Here is a 12,884-nt window from a genome sequence, read left to right as displayed (position 1 = left end):
TTTTTCTAAATTCTCAAGAGCCAGATTAGCGAACGTCTCTTGTCTTGCACTGCTTGGAAAATTTTCTTTTCTTTTTTAGAAATTACTCTGCATGGGGCAAGTCATTCTCTCTAGAACAGGAGTGCCCCTATATATTGGCTCAGCAACTGACGAGATGTTTACAGTTGCCAGAGTCTATCGATATGCAGAGGGAATGCGCAAGGAGGGACAGTGTTCCTTAAGCCTTTCCAAGATAGAATATCGGCCATGGAGAACACCTTCTAAGAGATCACAACTGCAGTATCTGTAGAGCTAAAATTGTAGGAGGCGGGACTGGTGAGAGCTGTTTAAAGCAGCACTTTCCAACAATCTAAAGACATAGAGCTTGCCAAAGCAGTCTAGGTGAAAGTAGGAGCCACTACTAAAATAGTTTTCCTCTAACTTCTACCTTTGTCAAAGCCTGGCTTATGTCATTTAATAGAGATAGACAGTCTTGGAAGAAACTCATTTTGGTCTTGCACACGATGTCATCTAAACAGTACCCACAAGTTGGTCCAAAGTGTGCTGGGCGTTAAGGGAACTGCCTATAGAGACCTTTGATTGTCCCCGCCCCTCGACTACCTCCCCGCTTCCCCGTGGAAACTTAATCCTTAATCTGCTGCTCTTTGGCTCATGCTTATCTAAAACAGAAATTGTTCTGGCCCTGCCTGTCTCTCTGGATTAATTTCTCACTATTTCCATTGCTTTTGTATTCTTAGCTCAGACCTGAACTGCTTGCAGTTCCATGAAGGCTCCAAGCTTTTCCATACTCTATGTCTTCACCCATGCTGTTCCTTTGCTCTTCTTTGCCTTTTTGGCCTGGTTAACTCCCGCCCTTTAACTCTAAAGTCAGCCTCTAAGGAGGCCTTCTCTGACCCCGGGACTAGGATAGGTCCCCTTGGAGCGCATGTATATATCCCTGTACCTCTCAGAGCTCCTCTTTAGAAATTATCGTTTTTCTCTAAACATTCTAATTTTTAATTTATATTTGCACAAAATACGTCTAGACAATATAGTTTAAATTAATAGCACTTGTTTGGGCAGTTGAATGGCTGGGAGACAGGAGTGGGAGGAAGATGCTTCATTGTACATATACTTTTTGTTCCTTTTGAACTTCAGTACTATGTAAATTTGGTACTAATCCAATCAATATAATTCACATTTAAAAACAATAACAAATCTCAGCTGCGAAGAAATTCTACACTCTTCAGATTAACATCTTTTAGGCATATTTCCAAATCTGCCCTTTTTAAAAAAATACTTTTAATTTCACAAGTAATATGTAAATTCTCTTCATTATAAATACCAATGCAAATTAGTCTTTCTGCTACCAGGCTTCTCTAACATGATACTCATGTAATTTCCATTTTGGTCTTAAATATGTTTTAAGTTGAGTGTTTAAAAAAACTCTGGGGGTGTATTATAAACCTGAAGAGGGTCAATTGTTTACAATTGTGAACTTGAGGTGTTTTCAATGAATAATATTGGATTTTGCTGAAAGTCTTCATTATGGTGACTGGCTATTCTAGTTTCCTCAGAATTGAAAAGGTTTCCAGGATGTCAAATACAGTGCTGAAATTAAGGAAGTCCCATGCAAACAGGGATGCCTGATTAATAAAAATAAACATTGGCCTAAAGAAAAGGGATGCTTGATGTACCAAACAAGGTACTGGTGCATGGCAGCTGATTACCGGCCCTGGTTTTACAGCTCTTTCCTCATCTTTCCAGAAGCATTGTTCATTAACTCTATGACATTTTAAAACAGACCTTAAATTCTACTTTAAATTTCATAATGAAATAGATGGCATAAAGAAAAAATTTCTATGACATTTGATGCTGTTATGTTCTTAACTGAAGTTGGGAGATTTATCACCTTTAACTGTGCATTCAAAGTAAATCTTATTTTTAACTTTAGACCCAAAAAGAAATATACCGTTCTGATATTTTTTTTTTCAGAAATAATTGAAGACTTACTAAGTCAAGAACCACTGAATACATTGTACAGTATGGTGGAAATAAATAATTAAAAAATAAATGAGCAGATTAAAATAATGAATCTGTGAGTTAGAGGGGCAGAAAGACTTATAAAAAGCACTCAAGCTGAGGAAGAAGTGAAGAAGATGAATTTCAGTTAGAAGTTGATATAGAGAGCTCATTGCATTTTCAGCCTAAAACTGAAATGCATGCTGAATAAGGCTGTTCCAGACTTCATTAACCAGTAATCTGTGTACATAAGAGTGATGCTGAGCAAATAAATGTGGTGGAGCAAAATAAATAAGTTTTCCAAAATAATTGTCTTTTAACAGCAGTTGGCTAATTAGGTAAAATAACTGAACAACTCCAAAAAGCAAGGCTATAAAGAAGTTTTCCTTTGATGCTTTTTTCTTATACTCACCATTTTATTTCCTCATTTCAGGAACCTACAAATAAAGGAAGCAATTTCATATATTCTGTGGATCTTTGTAAAAAGATAAAAGCTACAGACTGGAGGTTTTGTCTACAGATAGGTTAGTCAGATCACATAGAACGTGTTTAAATGGTTCACTTTGGCCATTTCAGATGATTTGGGGCACCCAGAGTAGGAATTCCTTATCTGGAAAAATTTCTGGAAGACAAAACCATCTGAAATTTAAAACCATCTGCAAACTTTTGTTGTTTGTATCCACGTGTGTTTTCCTGAAGAAAGAGTCTTCAGTTTTCTTTAAATTTTCAAAGGATTCTCTCACTCCCAAAATGTTTAGTAAAAATTGAAGTGCTATAGAAAGGTTCTCTGTCTCTCTCTAATCTTTTGGCAAAAGGATTGGATAGGGCTTTCTATTTGCTTCACTTGCAAAGGGATGAAAATCTAGCTCTGTAAGCAGAGGAAAGGATACTACTCTTATACCTTACCTATTGATGACACAGATAAATATACTCTACAAAGTAAATAGACCCATATACAGATGGCTTGTTGATTGCTGGGAACAGGTGAGCAAATTTGCATGGGGCTAAGAAATCTTCAGGGAGAAAAGAAATCTAGCTCCCAATACTTTTTTTTTCCAGTTTAATACAACATTTCTAATGGAGTAGGGAGGCCCCAAATGAAGTCAGCTGACTAAAAAAAAAAAAAAAGAAAAAAATTGACGGCCCTATCCAAGGTGAAAATAACGCTCAGTAAGAGCAAAGACTGAGTTGGTAACTTGGATTCTGTATGATGTCAGAAAAAAATATCCAAAATTCAGAAGAAGGGAAGAGCTCTCTGAATGTTCTTCAGTGCAGTGCTGGGCTGCCTTTCTATAGTCAGGTCCATTTTATAACTCATGGGAGGTAGAGGTTCACTTATACATTTTTGTCTGATAAGATTTAGCCAGATGAACTTCACTTCTATTTGGTGGAACAGATAACCATAAAGGTTACAACTTATGATCATGTTGGACATTAACCAATTCTTTTAAAAAAATTGAGATGAAGTTCACATAATGTAAAATTAACTATTTACTATTTTAAAGTGAATAATGTAATGGCATTTAGTACGTTCAAAATATTGTGCAACCCTTACCTCTATCTACTTCTAAAATTTTCATTACTAGAAAAGGAAACCCTGTGTCCATGAAGCAGTGACTCCCTGTTCCATTTTTAACCCCTGCAAACACCAGTCTGCTCTCGGTCTCCATAAATTTGCTTCTTCTGAATGCTTCATGTAAATGGAATCATACACTATGTGGCCTTTTGTATCTGGCTTCTCTCATTTAACATAATGTTTTTGAGGTTTGTCTATGTTGTAGCATGTATCAGTACTTAATTCCTTTTTACAGCTCAGTAATAGTCCACTGTATGGATATACAGAATTTTATTTATCCATTTATCTGTTGATGAGCGTTTGGGTTGTTTCCACATTTTGGCTGTTGCGAACAGAATGGTCATAGTTGATACTATGACCATTCTGATATAAATATTTGTTTGAATGACTATTTTCAGTTCCTTTGGGTAAATACCTAGCAGCAGAAATGCTAGGTCACATAGTAATTTTATGCTTGCGGAAGTGCCAAACTGGTTTCCACAACAGCTACAACATTTTTCATTCCCAACAGCAATATACAAAGGTTCCAATTTCTTTAATCCTAATTAACACTTGTTTCCTATTTTTTAGGGCTACAGTCAACTTTTAGCTATGCCCAAGATATGGATAACACCTGATTCCTGTTTGCCCCAAATTTCTGCTCAGTCCTTCCATATATGGAGGCGAAGAAGATAGAAGTACAGAAGTAAATGATTCTAAAGTGGAGTGAGCTCAGATTCTTTCTTCCTGCTCTGCCATCCACAGTGTATCAGCTACTGTGTCCCTTCCAGGTTATGAGATGGCTGCTGCTGCAGCAAAAAGCAGCAAAGTCCTAAAGCAAGAAGAGAGAGATTTCTCTCATTTATTGCTCTCTTTATCCCAGGAAATTTCCCCCTCAAATCCCACTTTACTGAACTAGGTTACAAGTCTATACCTTAACTTCATGGAGGCTCAGATATTGAGTGTCTGGATTTTCAGCTTCCCTTGGAGCATGAGGATAGCTCCATTGGCAAGAAAGAAGGGTAGGAAATGGCTGTTAGGTTGGCAACTAAAAGTGTCTGCTAGTCTATGGCCATGCTACCCTGAACGAGCCTGATCTCTTCTGATCTTGGAAGCTAAGCAGGGTTGGGCCTGGTTAATACTTGGATGGGAGACCACCTAGGAAGACCAGGTGCTATAAGAGTAAAAAATAAAAAAAAAATTAAGGGATTGTAAGCTGACAAGATCCTTGCAATCTGTGAGGTCAACCAAGGGTTGTCTCACTTAAAAAAATAAAAAAATAATGAATAAAAAAGTGTCTGCTATATAATACCACTTTCTGTAATATGATTGCTTTGCATTTTAGACCACCACCCTTGAGCAGGCTGGTATATCTTGTTGGGACGAAACAGATTTGCTTAAAGACACTATTGTCTTCAAGCAAATTTTTGTGTCTCTCACTGAACATCCCATCAGACAGAGTCCTGATTCAATATTACTGTGGCTAGGGAGCTCTGTGTCTGTCTTCTTCCTTTAGGCTTCTGTAGAATTTGTGATTCCCCTAGGAGCCAATTTAATTTAATTAATCTAATAAAGGACAACACAGGAGAAGGCTACTTGTCCACAATGCTCAAGAGGTAGCTTCGTATTTGCTTATTTTTTTAAAGTTTGATTAAAAATCCAATAAAACAAACAGGTTACAATGTATAATTATTATTAATCTCAGAGCAGATTATTTTCATGCATTTATGAAAAAAAAAATACTCCAGTATTCTTATCCAGCCTTGCATTTAGAGGTAAATTCACTGACAAAGAAGAGTTCCTCTTCATCTTAGTTCATGGTTCTGCTCTGGCCCCATATTAGAAAGTTCACTTTTTTTTTTTTTTGCAGATTTTCTACATTTTTTATCTGTTGCTTTTTGTTCAAAATTTTAAAAAATAATTATTGTTTACCAGTGCATGTTGATTTAAAAGAAGATACAAATATTATAAAACTATAGAAAATAAAAGGAGGAAATGCCTCTCTCTCTTCCCCTCCCACCTTCCCTCCAATTCCTTATCCTGAAATACTCCTTCCAGAGTTGTCCAGAGTTGATTTTGTTCTTGATCTAGGCCTATACGAATACACCTATATACATCTACAGACTTGTGCACTTTTTAAAAACTACATTACATATTGTTCTACAACTGTCCTTTTTTATTTAACAATATGTCCTAGTTGACTTTTTTTTTTCATCAGAAAAGATTTATTCAGGAAAAAGAAAGGATTGCAATCCTGTATGTGCAGACATGGCAACCCATGTACACACATTCTATATGCTTGTATATAGGTTTATTCAATTATTTTTATCATATTATATTTCATAAAATGTACCTTTTGCAAATTTCAGAACACTTTTATCTCTCACTCCTCCTTTTCTCCATTGTTAAAAGTTCCCCTTGACTAATACTATAATGACTCTTTAAAGACTTTTAAAAACAGTTCTAACAAACTTAGGAATACTAAAATCTTTATAGAATAAATGACTTTCTCTAGCATGGAATTGGGTAGAAGAGGACTCTATGATGTTATAATGATGATGATTATGATAACTCCTACTTGTGTTTATACATTTTTAAAGCAATTATCTATAAAGGATCTCATTTAAACTCTATCTAATGATATTTTGTTCTGGAAATGCCTGTAGATTCTTCTGATAAAACTATTTTTATTGTAATAAAATCTTACAGCATGCACTGGGAACAGCATGATAATGTTGTTATTACTACCCATGCAATCATTATTTAATCTGGATGAAAATTAATAGTTCCAACGTTATATGCTCAGCCTTACCCAGCTTTGAGTATGGGTTTCCTAACTATATCTTGCTGTTTCTTATTTCTAAGCTTCAAAATATATGAGGAAAAATTGAAAGAATTAGAAGGAGAAAGATAATTCCACAATTATAGTACTGGATTTTGATGCTCCATCACAAGAATTGATAGAAAAACTAGGTCAAAAAAATTAGTAAAGACATGAAAATTCTGAACAACACTATCAACCATCTTGATCTGATTGATATTTACAGACACTATACCAAGAACACGATACATATTTTTCAAAGTCTCATGAAAAATCATAAAAATAACTGCCATAAAACAAATCTCAATAAATTTAAAAAATTAAATCACACAAAGTATGTTTTCTGACTGTAGAAGAATTAAATTAAAAATTAATAACAATACAATATCTAGGAAAACATTGAATGTTTAGAACTTAAACAACATACTTCTAAATAATTTATGAGTCAAAGAAGAAATCACAGAGGAAATTAGAAAATATTTTGAACTATGTGATAAAGAATATATATGTCAGAATTTATAGAATGAAGACAAAAAGCATTTGAAGAAAAGATAAGTCTATGGCCATGCCACCCTGAACAAGCCTGACCCCGTCTGATCACGGAAGCTAAGCAGGGTCGAGCCTGGTTAGTACTTGGATGGGAGACCACCTAGGAAGAGCAGGTGCTGTAGGCGTAAAAATAAAAAAAAAAATAAGTGATTGTAAGCTGACAAGATCCTTGCAATCTGTGAGGTCAACCAAGGGTTGCCTCTCCTGAATAAAAATAAATAAATAAATAAGAAAAATTAACCAATCAATACATTAGTTCTTTGAAATGATCAACAAAATTGACAAACCTCTAGCTAAAAAAATCAAGGGAAAAACAAAACACAAATTATCAATATTAAGAATTAAATATGTGTTTCTATTACAGATTTTAGAAGCATTCAAAGGATACTATAATATTATAAACAACTTTATGCCAATGTGCAACAATCATATTTGACGAGCCAGATGAAACCAAAAAATTTCTTGAAAAATACAACTTACCTAAACTGATATCAGATGAAGCAGAAAATCTCAATAGCTCTACATTTAGTAGAGAAATTAAATATATTATCTGAGACCTCCCCACAAATAAAACACCTCTAACATTCTAACATTCAAGTAAGATATAAAACCACTATAATGTAATCTTTATCAGGAAAGAATAGAGGGAATATTTTCTCACTTATTTTATGAGGCTAGCATAATTCTAACACCCAAACCTGAGAAAGATGTTACAAAAAAGAAAGTTACAAATCGGGAACGTTGATGTGAAAATCCTTAGCAAAAAATTAGTAAATCAAATGCAACAATATAAAAAAGGAAGAGATATTATGACCAAGTAGGGCTTATTCCAGGAATACTTGATTAATTTAACATTATAAACTCAATCGATGTCCCTTTTTTTACTGCCAGGCCTGATATTTTTCATTTTTGCCAAGAGATATCAACACAAGCAGGTGGAGTCTTGCAGGAGAGCCCCAACTACGTTAAGAGGCCTGATTCAGAAAGCTTCTTTGTCCTCATGGGCTCAAAACTCTCTTCCCTCACCCAAAGACACCAAGACAGCAGTACGGAGATCCTACTACATTCCTCCCTCACCAAGAAACAGCTGGTGGCTTGGCCTGGGGAAACCTCTTTTCCCTTCCAGATACCACCAGAGGCACCAGATAAACAGAGCAGACCAAAATAACATTACACAGTCTCTGAAAATTAAACTACCATTGAAACCACAACCCACATCCGTAGGGCTAAGACCCATATGCTAAACCTCAATAAGGTGACTGACTGCTAAAATAAGATTTCCATAGGACCCATAGTCTCCTAAGAAAAGGGACAAAATGTGCAGAATACAATTGAAAATCACCTAAAATACCCAAAACCAAGAACATCACAATTTGAATGAGAAAGAGCAATCAACTGACAACACTGAGATACACCAGATTTTAAAGCATTTAACATAAAAAAGTTTCGATAATCAATTATAAATTATCTTGAAACAAATAAAAATGGAAAAGTAGGAAATCTCAATAAAAATAAAAGTTATACAAAAGAACAGCATGGAAATGATAGAACTAAAAGATACAATAATAGAAATTTTAAAAACTTGCTGGATGGGCTCAAGAGTGGAGTGCAGATAAGAGAGAATAGGATCAGTGAACTTGAGGACAGAGCAATAGAATTCATTCAATATGCACAACAGAGAGAAAATAGAACAACATAAATAAAAGGCACTTCATAGACCTGGTGGAAATAATAAAAGGCATAACATTTTTATCATTAGAGCCCCAGAAATGGAGGATAATGCAATAGGGCAGGGCTGAAAGAGTATTTGAAGAAATAACAGGTAAAAGCTCCATAAATTTGATAAAGGATACACATCTATATATCTAAAAGCTGAACAAATCGCAAATATAATAAATCGAAAAGAATCCATGCCAACACACATATAATTAAACTTTGCAAACTAAAGATATAAAAAAAGATTTTGAAAGTAGCCAGAGAGAAACAATACATTATGTATAAGAAAACACCGATTCAAATGACAGCAGATTTCTCATCTAAAACCGTGGAGGCCAAAAGAAAATATCATATTATTTCTGTGATGCTGGAAGAAAACAACTATCAGCCATAGATTCTAGATCTGGTGAAATTATTATTCATGAATGAAGAGGAAATAAAAATATTCTCAGACAAAAGGAAACTAAAACAATTTGTGACTCGTGGATCTACTGTTAAAGAAATTTCCTCAACAGGAAGGAAATTATAAAAGAAGGAATCTGAGTTTCAGGAAGGAAGAAGGAAGAATAGACAGACCAGAAATATGTATACGTATGATAAACTATCTTTTTCTTCATGAGTTTAATAAAAAATATTTGATGATTGAAACACAAATTAAATACAATTTTACATTCAAAACAATGATATTTGAAAGTGGAGAAAATAGAGGGATCTAAATATAATTGAGTTTTCCATACTTAAAAAGGTAAAATGTTAATACCTGTAAATGTTATAAGTCACCTATGTATATTAAAATATTAAGGGTAACCATTATGAAAACTATACAAAGATATGAATTCAAAAACACTGTAAATGAGTCAGGTTAGGATCCTAAATTATCATTGAGCAATACAATCAAAACAAGATAAATAGAAACAAGATCTAAATGAAATAAACAAAAAAATAATAAAAATAATAATAAAAAATAAAAAGACATTTATATGATAATATGACAATTATCTTAAATGTAAATGGTCTGAATAGACCAAGAAAAGGACAGCTTGGTAGAATGTATAAGAAAACATAATCCAACCATAAAAACTCACTTCAAATCAATGATATTAGGTAGGATGAAAGTAAAAAAATGGAAAAAATTATTGCATATAAAAAATCAATAGCAGGAGTGTCTATATTGATATTTGATAAGGTAGATTTCAGAAAAAGAAAATCACTAGAGAAAAAGGGGGGTCATTACATAATGATAAAAGAGTGAATCCACCAGGAAGACATAATGATTCTAACTGTGAAGGCACCAAACAACAAAGCCTCAAAATATATGAAATAAAAACTGATAGAGCTGAAAAGAGGAGTAGTCAAATTCATGATTATGTCCTCTCTTGGCATGTACTCCATATGCTGTTTCAACAGTGCAATCAACCAACAGGACCTTATTGACATACATAAAACGTATCACCAAAGAACAGCAGAAGAGTTCTTGGAACATGCACCAAGATAAGCCATATCCTGGGCCTTAAGATAAATCTCAACAAATTTAAAAGAATTGAAATCATATAGAATGTGTTCTTTGACTGTAACTGAATCAAACAAAAATCAATAACAGAAACACAATAGAAAAAATGTGTGGAAGTTAAACAACATACTAAACATGTGGAAGTTAAACAACATACTTCTAAATAATCCATGACTCAAAAAAGAAGTCTCAAAAGAAAAAAATATCTTGAGCTCAATTAAAATGAAAACACAGCAAAATTTATAGAATGCAGCTAAAATAGTGTTGAGAGGAAACTTTATAGCACTAATGGTTGTATTAGAAATTAAGAAGTGTCTAAAATCAATAAGCTACATTTCTACTTCAAGAAATTAGAAAAAGAAGAGCAAAATAAACTCAAAGCAAGTAGAAGATAGGAAATAACAAGGAAAAGACAAGACATCAACAAAGTTGAAAGTGGGAAACCAGTAGAGAAAATCATTGAAAAAAGAAAAAGCTCGTCCTTTAAAAAATCAATAAAATGGACAAACCTCCGGTAAGACTTATAAAAATGAAAAAAAAAAAATATAAGAAAGGAATCCCATATATTAGGAATGAAAAAAGGGATATCACTACAGCCATTAAATAGGTAATAAGAGAAAACTATGAACAATTTTTCCTCATAAGTTTCACAACTTAGAAGAAATGGATTAATTCCTCCAAAATCACAAACTTCCAAAACTCAACCAATGTGAAATAGGCAATCCGAATAGCTCTGTAAGCATTAAAAAATTGAGTTAAAAAGTGTAAAAGCACCTGAAAAAGAAATCTTTAGGCCCAGATGTTTTCACTGGAGAACTCTATGAAACATTTGAAGAAGAATTAACCTCAATTTTATACATTCTATTCTAGAAAGTAAAAGAGGAAACACTTTGCAACTCATTTTATGAGGCCAGTATTACCTTGCTACCAAAACCAAATAAATATAGTATAAAAAAGAAAACTGCAAACCAATATCTCTCATAAACTTAGATGTAAAAGTCCTTAACAAAATATTATCAAACCAAATTCCACAATGTGGAAAAAAATTATACACCATGACTAGTGGATTTATTCAAAGTTTGCAAAGCTGATTCAACATTTGAAAATCAATCAGTATAATCTACCATGTCAATAAACTACAGCAGAAAAATTATAATGTACATCTATAATTAATAACAAGAATATGTAATATATAAAATATATGTATATTTTTATATCTTAGCCGCAAATAAGAAAATAAAATTTAAATTTCACATACAGTTCTGCCCTTAAACAAAAAATACTTAAAAATCTAGAAATGATATCTAAGATTTTCACACTGAAAATATTGCTGAGACTTTAAAGAAGACCCAAATAAATGGAGATAAGCATACCATGTTTATGGGTTATAAAATTAAATATTGTTAAAATGTCAGTTTACTCCAAGCTGATCTTAGATTCAACACAATCTAAATTTCAGTCATTAAATAAAAATAAAAATGGACAAAATAGCTTTTAAAATTAAATGTAGACGCAAACAACCTAGAATTGCCAAACCGATAAAAAAGAACAAGGTTGGAAGCCTCACTATTCAATAGAGAAGATTCTACATTATTACAATTATTATATTCATTATACTTCACTATAATTATTAATATAATGTGTGCTCTCTCAGGACAGGTACTATGTCTTAATCATCTGTCTTAATCATTTCTTGTCTTAACATGAGCACAAATATTTTTAGTAAAATGTGCTGAACTGGTTAAAAGATAATGAACTTTTTGTATTTGTATGATTTTAATTTGAGAAAAGAGAAAGATTGGGAATCTAAATCACTGAGCATGTGAGCAGGACTCTTTCGTGATAATATCAGAAATGTAGCCAGCTTTTTCTCTTTCCAACAGCAAGGTCCAGAATCTTGGGACTCTGGTTTCTATTTAACACATGGGGAACTTCCCTGGAGCTTATTCAGTGAGTTTGGTTTTACATCAAAGAATTACTTGGAATCCAGCTTTGTTCAATCCTTGATTTAATTATTCATGGCAAATATTGCTTGCCAATTGACATCTTTGTGTATATTGAATCTGATGATTCCAATATTCAATTGCATGTGGCTCTTCTTTCTTTAACATTATGCATCACTTAATTCTTCAGGGTGAAGCAGAGGAATCTCTTTCAACATTTAAGGCAACATCAGCCAATGGATTTTATTTCTTGCCAATTCTTGAACACTTTATTCTTAATCCACTTCTCTGTGGACTTTTATTAATAGCTTTGATAAATCCAAAAGGTCTTACACTTTCTCTTCACAGAAGTTGCAAATTGGTATTGGTCCATGTTTGAGTATTTCCAATCATTCTTCCTGCCCAAAGTTGCTTATTTGCAATGAAATTTGGTCCAGTTTAGGGTTAATTGAGATTATCCATAATGGCTTTTGAAATCATCTGTTTTTTTATTATTTATGCTCAAGAAACTTCATAGCACACTATTAAAGTCATCCCAAGTCAAAGCCTGTTTTTCCTTCAGTTATGTCATTAAGAACTTCACTAAAGCAAATATAAGGAGCTTTTTCTATCAATCATAAACAAAGGCCCTCCTATTTGATTTTCTGGGTTTCTCATGCTCAAATTTTCTGACCAAGAAGATTTAAACAGTATCAAGGAAATGCAAGAAGAAGAAGAAGAAGAAGAAGAAGAAGAAGAAGAAGAAGAAGAAGAAGAAGAAGAAGAAGAAGAAGAAGAAGAAGAAGAAGA

At 33.3% G+C, this 12,884-nt stretch overlaps 2 pseudogenes; both read left to right on the top strand.

Annotated features, from left to right (window-relative positions):
• Positions 1–4,620: 4,620 nt before the first annotated feature.
• LOC111738664 lies at positions 4,621–4,739 on the top strand (annotated as a pseudogene).
• Positions 4,740–6,932: 2,193 nt separating this feature from the next.
• LOC111738659 lies at positions 6,933–7,051 on the top strand (annotated as a pseudogene).
• Positions 7,052–12,884: the final 5,833 nt, after the last annotated feature.

This window comes from Pteropus vampyrus, unplaced genomic scaffold, assembly GCF_000151845.1.
Source record: "Pteropus vampyrus isolate Shadow unplaced genomic scaffold, Pvam_2.0 Scaffold41, whole genome shotgun sequence".
Classification (NCBI taxonomy): Eukaryota; Metazoa; Chordata; class Mammalia; order Chiroptera; family Pteropodidae; genus Pteropus; species Pteropus vampyrus.
This window is presented reverse-complemented; position numbering and strand designations above follow the sequence as displayed.